At 39.1% G+C, this 9593-nt stretch overlaps 1 protein-coding gene across 2 annotated transcripts in view; it reads right to left on the bottom strand.

The window, feature by feature from the left end:
* The window catches only part of LOC131685229 (latrophilin-like protein LAT-2), a 243810-nt gene extending 234847 nt beyond the window's left edge, over positions 1–8963 (bottom strand). The window contains exon 1 of one of the 2 annotated variants that reach the window (XM_058968809.1): positions 8792–8963. The gene's annotated coding sequence lies outside the window, so the exon portion shown is untranslated. Of the gene's footprint in view, positions 1–7683 lie in introns of both variants that reach the window. The other variant, XM_058968808.1, reaches the window with a different exon arrangement.
* Between the last annotated feature and the right edge of the window lie 630 nt (positions 8964–9593).

Here is a 9593-nt window from a genome sequence, read left to right on the forward strand (position 1 = left end):
GGAAACATTTCTGTAAAATAGGCATATCATGTGTACACAGTAATGAGTTCAAGGTGGATCTCATTATTTTTAAATTTGTTTATTTAATATGTCTCACTGTGGATGCTTTACAGCACAGTGAATGAATAAAAAAAATCTTTTGTTAGTCTGCAGAATCCTACACAAATAATTTTCTAGTTGCTGGTGTATTGTTGCTGAAGTGTTTGTTCGTCTTGTGAACTACGGTTGCGAACCTGTCTTTCGTACTGTCTGTAATTTTGTTAAAAGTGCGAAATGCTGGTACCAGATAAAGTCGTTTTATTAACTGAACATTCGATGTTGGTTAGGCAGTTGATTATAATTTAGTTGAATATCAGCGAGGTGCAAAATAATTAAGTTCTCTACGAGAAAATACGCATAAGTACACGGCTGACTTTACAAAAATGCGTATTTCACCTACAGTACGCGAGGTGAATTAGATAGTAATGTCCCATATTCGACTGCATCATACGCGTAATAGTTTGACCGAAGCAGAAACGTTGAATAACATCCCAATAAACAATAGGAGCTGAACTATAAAACTTCTTGACTGATTAAAATCAGATTAAAGGCTATGTAAACCGAATAAAACTTTAGCTGAACTATTTAAACATTGACGATTTATTTAGTCTATTTAAACTCCAGTATTCGCCAGTTCAAACTGGGGTAAACTATATTACTAACAAATGTAGCAGAGGCAATATTAAAACTAACAAATGTAGCAGAGGCAATATTAATCATAATTAGACTGAATCACTAGTTGAATAAATTATGCTGTTGCCAATACTATAACCTTTAATCATTATGCTGCACTACATGTCTTTAAAAGGTTGTTCTTGCATATACATTTGCCTTTATACTCCGTTTGACTTTTAGCTGAATTATGTGCTTAATAAATCCTACTCCAAAAATTGACCCTATTAGCAAACCATGACGAATGGTAACTGACCTGGGTTCGAGTCCCAATACACGCAGATTATATTTTTACTTTTAAGTGAAGGACTTCTCAAATTAACCCTTTTCTTATTACTTTAACGATTTGCTCTGGTAACATTTACACTATCCTTCATAAGTTTGCAATCGCTTCAATTAATATTGCAACGCCCATGTTGAATATTGCAACACCTCGAAAAGTTTAGGAGCACATAGGAAAGGGTAAATTCATGGGGCTGTATCTCGAAATCCTGATTATCTACATAATTGCTTTCTTTAGGAAAGTTGTTCTTTCAAGGGGATCCGGCAGGTGAACATTTTGGTTAGTAATTATCTCACTGCATGACGCTAGTGTACAAATGAAGATGTGCACTTCAACTTGTTTCATTTCATTTCCCGGATGGTTCGTGTTTTCTGAAATTCCATTCAAATGATCATCACCATGCACATGACAATCGTTTTAATTACGTAGCGCTAGTATACATACACTACCCGTCTAAAGTTTGGAATCGTTTTAATAAGTATTGTATAACCCATATCAAATGTTGTACACCTCGGAAATTTTAACATCACCTAAAATTAAATTGGTGTGCTCATTACAGTTTCCAACCTTATCTCTCTTATCCAAACACAAAAATGACACAATCTCGAATAACTTTGGGTAAATATTCGTGGCCCCTATACTGTGTGGGTCTATATATTCCCCCCGAATCCGTAAGTCCCTTTACTTTGAAATGTGTGTTCCCAGAGCAATATGTGTCAAACTAATGGGCCTAGTGTATGTAAGAGCGAGGTAATAAACCATCAGTGTTAACAGCGGAATGTTACCTCTTGTAGTTATAATCGCTTTTAGCCTATCCCAAAGACGATTTTTTAAATAGATTGCTTGTGGTACTAAAAACTGGATTCTAACCGCACTGCGCACTTACCATTCTTCTTTTAAATTCTTCTCATAGACTGGTTAGTTCCATCTCCATTACTTGAAAAACATGTGTTTTGACAGCTCATTTTGAGATCACTCGCACTTTGAAAGTGCGGAGTTCAGGTTGGTGGGAAGTGGCGCAATAAAGACACACTGAGCGAAAAATACAATCGGCTCTGGCCTATCCCATGCAGGGCCGGCGGAATACGTGGGTAGAATAAGTAGTAATACCCACTCGAAAATTACCGAGGGGGGAATTACCCCCTCGGAAGTTTGAAACAAACCGCAACCTGAAATTAACCACGCAGAGTTTCGCGCACAAAATGCATGCGTCTGAAATTCTCGGTGTACAAAAATTTCATATTAAACTTGCAGTTTTTGGACAAACAGAAAATCACTGTCCGGACATCCTGAACCGGATCGCCAACTGGTCTCCTTGGATCCGCTGGGAACTCTTGGGATCAGATTTCCAGGTAGCTGTTAGCATGTCAGCTAAAAGAGAAGAGATAACTAAATTCGGATATCTATCGGGGGTTTAAAAATATGTGTATGAGAGACATACAGGATCGGATCACTGGCGCTAGAACACTAGGCGCACGACCAGACAACATTAAAGTTCCTATAACCGTCACCACAAGCGTAGAGACCGTTCTCCCCGACCCCAATACTCCGAAGATGCGCATTCAACGTACCATGATTGGACATAAACCGATATATCACCCAAAGGAATTCACGACCTTCATCCATCCCCTTTAACCCTCCGGAAGTCGCGCTTATGGCCCACTGAACGAGCAGCCACTGGTATTCTAAGACGATTTCGTTAGATTTTCAGAACAGCGTGCACTCAGTGAACTACCGCGACTCCCGGAAGGTTAACCAAGGTTTGCTGAAACCATTCGGATTCCAAAACTTTCATTGCCCCACGAAATTTGATAAATTTTCAAGTGTCCTCTAACAAGATACACTGAAAACTTCGTTGAAGCTACGCGATCTTTCATAAATATCTCCTTCTAATGCCTAAGTGTCCGCTTTCTCATTATCCGCAATGAAGCAATGTGAAAGAACTCAAACTTATATTTGTATCTGGTAATCTGGTACGATTTTTCGTTTCGTCTGAATCGGATATAGTGGACGCGTAACTCTTTGAATCAATGGGGATACTAAATGTAGCGAGTTGGCGTTCGTGTCATTTCCATCGTAGTCACGATGGTCATATTGAAATTGTCGCGAATATCATATATTAAGATAGATAGGTTATCATCGTGAAGACAAACCAATGGCATACCGTGGAAGTTAAAGTCACCTAGAACCAGGTGAGGTGCGATGAGTATGGAAACAATATCAATAAGTCTTTGCGCCTCTGATTCGGATTTAACAAGTGACAACTTCAATACCTGGTACCGAACAAAGGCTCATCCGATTGAAATAATAGTACATTTGATCCCTAAAAATAGCGTTTTTGCGGCTATGACAAATAATGTTAAAATTGTGGAAGATCTACGTTGAAAACTAACCAGGTTTTCTATAATGCATTGTGTAAAACTTCCACTTTCAGGCGTTTACGAGGAAGCTCAGGAGAGGAAATGATTCTCCTCTTTCGAATATTTATAGGCATATTACAAGATGTTCCCTCAATGGGATTGTCAGAATCTCGCTCTTTAGTGAGCGTAGAAATTAGTAGTGGCTGGTGCACCGCGATGGCGTAGCTCTCTTTAGCATTTGTTCTCGAAGTGGACTTCAAAAGAGTTCTTCAATGTATCCCCGTCTAACTTTTATGTGGAATATATCGACAGTTCATGCGGAGTCTCGCCACAGAAAAAAAAACGTTTCGCAATTCTCTCCGAATTTTCGGCTCTATGCCTTGTTTCTACAAAGGGTAGCTATAAAAATCTATTATTTGCAACATCGGTAGTTCATGCACACAAACTCGAACAGCTAGACGAGCCCCGTTCAAAAGAACAAAGTTTGAAAGAACAAATCCGGCGAAAGGCTCGAAATGAGGCCAATGGGAAGTAGTTGTTTTCTTATACTCCTCGATTGTTGCTTAACGCAATGGCTTGCATCCCGATCAGAATGAAATAACAAGATTATAACAGAACACAATTTTTGTAACGTATTGTGTTAAAAATTAGGTCTCGTTATTAGTTAAAATAGCAGAAATTTATAACAAATAACAATGCGAGATATAGTTTTGAAACGCTTCTGTTATGTGTTTCTGATCGGAATACCAGAATTTTCATTGACTGAGCGAAGGGTTCTGGAAGGAGCTAATACCATATTTCACAATTAAGGCCCCTCCCGGAGACTACACCATTAATCTCTACTTCCCGGGTGGGTACGTAAACAAATACTTATTGGTACACGCCCGAGTGTTAGATCACGCGATATATGATTGATGTTAAATGGCTTATCTTTGGTCCGGAAGTAGACCGTTCAAGGGCAGGTTGTGTTAAATGGATATGGTTTGTATTGATAAGGAGACATAACGGCATTATTTTTGTAATCGGAGAAATATTCGAATCGTTCTCTGTCGGTCGTCGGAGATACCTCCCCATTAGTTAATATTATCATGCTGGCTTCAATATCCACCAAAGAAGGTTCTATCGCAGGGAATGCAACAAAATTGAAAAGAATGGAGTGGTTGGTACTTAGCTGTACAAATGTTCTGTGTAGTATCAGTAATCAATAAACACATTTTTGCTAAGCCGTCGGTCATACAGCCCGTTAACAAAGAGTGTTTCCAAATTAATACAAACTATTATCAGGGAGTTTTCAATTTCACTTACACACGCCATGTCTAGACTTTCATCAACACGAGTAGAAATTACTCCGTATCTTACTACCCACTCGGGAAAAGAGTATCCCGCCGGCCCTGAACTCATGTCAGTAAAAATCTCCGGATGAAAGCCTCACCAGAGGTGGTAACCCTATTTAAAACCGATAAATATAAGATGATTTACTTATATAATGAAAGCAGGAAAAATAACCATAAAATTTTCAGCACTAAGCTGCTCGCACCAAAATAACGAATTTGTGACCGGCTAAAAAGAATCGACTAAGAGCCTCTTTTGTTCCCGAAACAAAACAAAGATTTGTCGTAACATCTTCAATGGAGTCGAACAAGTCGATCAGATGATTAATTCGACTTGTGATAAAACCGCGGAGAAAAATCAATCTTCAAGCTGCGCTTGCTGCGATCGTGCGGAGGTAAGTGACGATTGTGTTCAGTGCTACCAATGGATAAAACATTGCGTAAAATGTTCAACCTATCTTTTTTGACAAGTTCAGAGAGCTTGTTTGCTAGGACTTGATTCCACCCAGTACCCGAAAAAAGGTCCGAATTGCTAATAAATTCTAACACCACCATTAGAGTGACACCTTTGAGTCGATTCCTAGTCCCACCAGTAGTACTTGCTCCAAATTTGAAGCAAATCGGACAAGTCTAGCTAACGGACCAACGTGGCTGAAGTTTGTATGGGATTTTTCGACAATTTGCATGGAGAAAACCCACTAGCTCGCATTTTCGCCGCTAGGCGGCACTGAGTGCATCGTATTAGGACTATAAGTGAAAATAAGAAAGATAATTTAATTGTCTACAACTTTGTCGAAGACTGCTGGTTAATCCGGTTTTGTTGAAAGAAGTTATTAAACTTTTAACGAAGTGATGTCTGAGTCAGTTTTGCATGGGGCCTAGCAGTGCATGGTTGTGTATCAGTACTCGAACCCCACGAACTGAACAATTTGTGAAATAATGGTAAGGTTTAGCTCAATAGCATGTTCAGAAGAATGATAGTAAATAATACGAGTCATGCTTCTGGTTATAACACTATAGTTCTGCATAGAGGGCGCCAAAACTAGCTTTTCAACGGAGAGAGGTAGAGATTAGATATCTTCTACAAAATTGTAGAAGAGACATTTTGCAGTAATTTCTTCCGAACATTCCAGTATTCTATCTCTTTCCTGTGAAAAGTTAGCGTTAGCGGCCTCTATGCGGTCACAAGTGGAACTATGTTTAACCAAAACATAACCCGTACCATGTATTGCAATTCTTCTGAACATACTATTCAGCGAAATCTAACCATTATTTCACAAAAATGTATAGTTTGCTGGAATCGAGTACTGATACACAACAATGCACTGCTAGACCCCATGCAAAACTGAAAAACCGGGATTACAGCAACAAATAAAAGTGAAAAAATAAAAGGTAAGTGTTTTGGAAAGCTCGAGGCTCCCATTTTATGGAATAATTTTTGTTTGGTTGAAAACAGAGATATTTTCGAGACGCTCGCCACTTTTGTGCAATATGAGCGTACGGGGCTATTCGGACCCCCTATTCCGTCATCTACCGTTCAGCGGCTTGCGGCTGCGCACACCATTGCACATGCCACAGCAAAGAAAATACTTGGGCCGCCAATCGGTAGCTGTGAAATACCAGATTGTTTTTGTAAAGCAATTTTTTTTTTTGCTTCTTAAGGAGTGTCTCTTGTAACTAATTCATAGGTAAACATAATTCCATTGTAAAAAAAATTGAAGCAAAATGATGGTCTGAATTGCCCCGTAGGGAGGTCCGAATTACCCCTACATTGTAAAAGGATGGAAAACGTACAGGTTTGCAAATCGTCGCCTACGCTGCCATTGAGTGGTGTAAATGAACCTTTTATGGCACCAAAATGTAGCTGAGGTTTCAAACTAACAATTTTGACCGGTAACTTTATTCACATCTATCCACCCAAAAGGGCGATTAGCTTAAGTAGGTCCGAATAGCCCCGGGTTCCCCTATTTTGTATATCATTCTGAACTTCTTGTTTTAAGATGTAGATGAGTCAAAATGTATTGTAAAAAACAAATTATCAAATTTCAAACAAAACCTAATTATTATCCCATATTTTAAGAAATTTAAATTGAAAAGGAAAGACATTTGTATCTAATTAAAAATATGAAATTGTTGGACTTGGAGAATTTCAGACGCATGCAAAATGTGCGCGAGACGCATACGTAGTTAATCTCAGGTTTGGGTTTGGTCCAAACTTTCGAGTGGGTATAATTCTCCCCTCGGCAAATTTCTAGTGGGTAGTACTACCCATACTTCTGCTGAAATTCAATTTTACCCCGTACATTGCACCGATTCTATTCCACAGTTCAGCCACTCCAGATTATTATTAAATCAATGACCAACTGATGGGGGTGTGGTAGGTATTTAGATAAATGATTATTTATTATTCGACAAGTTACATAGAAGCTCAGGTTCAGGTCATAAAATATGACATCCAACCAGTGAGCTATTATTTGCTATATTTGGGTTTTCCAACCTCATCAATAACACAAACATTATTATCAATTAAATGGATTCATGGCTTTAAAATAATTTGTTTTCTAAATTTCACGATGATAATTATTCTAGCTGAACAGTGGTAACAAAAAACTTCAACCCTCCAACTGTTGCACTAGTTTACTGGGCTCACTTTGTCCAAAGTAGGGCTTAGGGATCCAATAATATGACTTCCGAGTGAAATGCTGGACTGAAGTTCCGGCTGTATGCTTGAAAAATTCGTACAAATCCTACTATTTGAGTGTGGATCAAACGGTTGATATTTATTAGTACACTTCCAATGTTCAACTGGAATTAGAGAGACCAGTTGTAGAAAGAATTATAAAGCCATGAACTGCTAATTAGGATTGGATCGTTATAATATTATAGTTTGCAAGTGCCTCTCATATGTCAATGAACACAAATGTATGGTATTTTGAATATGTTTTTTCAAATAGAGCAACTAGCTAAAAAATATTTATGAATGTAAAATTTAACCTACCTTTATCGTGCCAAGAGCTGTTTCTGTTTTGGATTAACGCTTGCCAACGTATATGAATTCCCTTCAATCACATTCAAACTAATTTTCAAACATCAAGCGCACAAATTCCACTAGTGATTGACTGAGAATAACACTTCCGTTCACAAATGCACACGTTCATGTTTAAAGCCGATACTTGCAAGTATTATTGTACCGTAACCGTCACCCTCATTTCATATTTTCAAAACCAGGCAAGTGAATCCCTCCGACTCGGGTGAGCCTCACTAATTTGTTTTCCAGAAAGATCCCAACTTTCAACCGTTGCACTTCACTTATTCCGTTTCGTTCTGTACCAAATCCTTCGAAAAGTGTTGGAGCTTATTTCAAGCCTCCGGCTTTCTGTCCCAGTTGATGCGTTAGTGCGTTAAGGGGGCGAAGTGGGGCTATAATTTCCGGGACATTTATTCTTTTACGACCGAACGATTCGGTTTTCTTTTCCAACATCCAAGGAACGGTGATCCCACTGGCCGTTGACCGTTCGGACCGGAGCGTCGACAAAACCCTCGCAGGCTGGATCTGAATTTTCAATAAACATCGTACCCATCGTTTACGGGCCCATAAATTTCCCCGAAATCGCCGCTGTCAGGCCACTCGCTTTCGCTTGCTCATCAGGTCAAGTGGGTTATAAACAGAAGCAGTTCGGGTACGTCGTGTTTACTTGAAAATTTCACTTTATCCTCACAAAAAATACTCTTCTCGCGTAAACCTTTTTTCCCAGAAAGGAGTTACTCGTGCGTTGAAATTAGAGCTTTTTATTCGTTGTCCATGCTTCACGTATTCGCAATACTCATCGGAATCCATTCACTTTGTAAAACCACTAACCACCAGCTATTCCACTAAGACTCACTAACTCCGATTGATATGATGATTTTCGCTTTCAGCCACAAAACCACTGTGCTACGACGGCAAAGCGAGGCGGAAAACACCAGACGAAAAGCTGGTCCTGATTAGTTCGCTCAATACGGCTGTGAAATTTCGGTGAAAAGCGCGTTCCACATCCACGCCAACACGCAAGAACATCTAAGAAACGATTTTCTTTGAAATACAAGGCGAATAAGAAAAAACGTACCCAAACACCACGCGATTATGCCACCCTACGGGTCACCCATTCCATCAAGCGCTTTGTCGGAATGATACAGAAATGGTGAAGTGGTGTGGTGAAGATGTTATCACCAAACGGACACACACGGGAAAGGTTCGTCGAGGGTTTTCGCTTTTTGCGATCCGACACGTGTTCAGGTTTACCGACAACTGAGCGAACGGCGAATGGTACACATCGTTATAAAGGGATGTTCTATTCCGGCACGGGGCATGAATCCTGACGAAGGAACAGTGCTGGCAGGATTTGGTCGTTGTTGTGGGATAATGAGTGAGGAATCATTTTTCGACAGTTCTGTAATTTTTACGAAGTTTGGTATTTAATGTGTCTTGATGGCGGTCAACAGAGTTATGTTCGTAATATGATAATAGCCCTTAAAGTCCCAGACAATATGTTAGCGATAATTTCAGTACACTTTATGGAGACCAAAATATTATATAGGGCTAGCATAATATTGTAGAAAATAGAAGATATGAGCAAAATTACGATTACGATTTTTTACAAGCAGCAACACCCCCACCCTCTATCTCATCTTTATTAACCCTTTCATGCCCAACTTTTTCCTGGCGATGCAACATTTTTTTTCTTGGTGCAGGAAGGCAGTTAGGGACCAAATAACTCAAAAAAACTTGAAATTTTAGATTTCAGATCACACGTTTATGTTCTACGGATTGTTGTTTATAAACAACATTGGGCGTGAAGTTAAAGAAATAACCGTAATCATTTGATTTTAATAGTTTATTTCATATAAAAACCATTCAGTTTTTTAAGA

This window comes from Topomyia yanbarensis, chromosome 2 (assembly GCF_030247195.1).
Source record: "Topomyia yanbarensis strain Yona2022 chromosome 2, ASM3024719v1, whole genome shotgun sequence".
Lineage (NCBI taxonomy): Eukaryota > Metazoa > Arthropoda > Insecta > Diptera > Culicidae > Topomyia > Topomyia yanbarensis.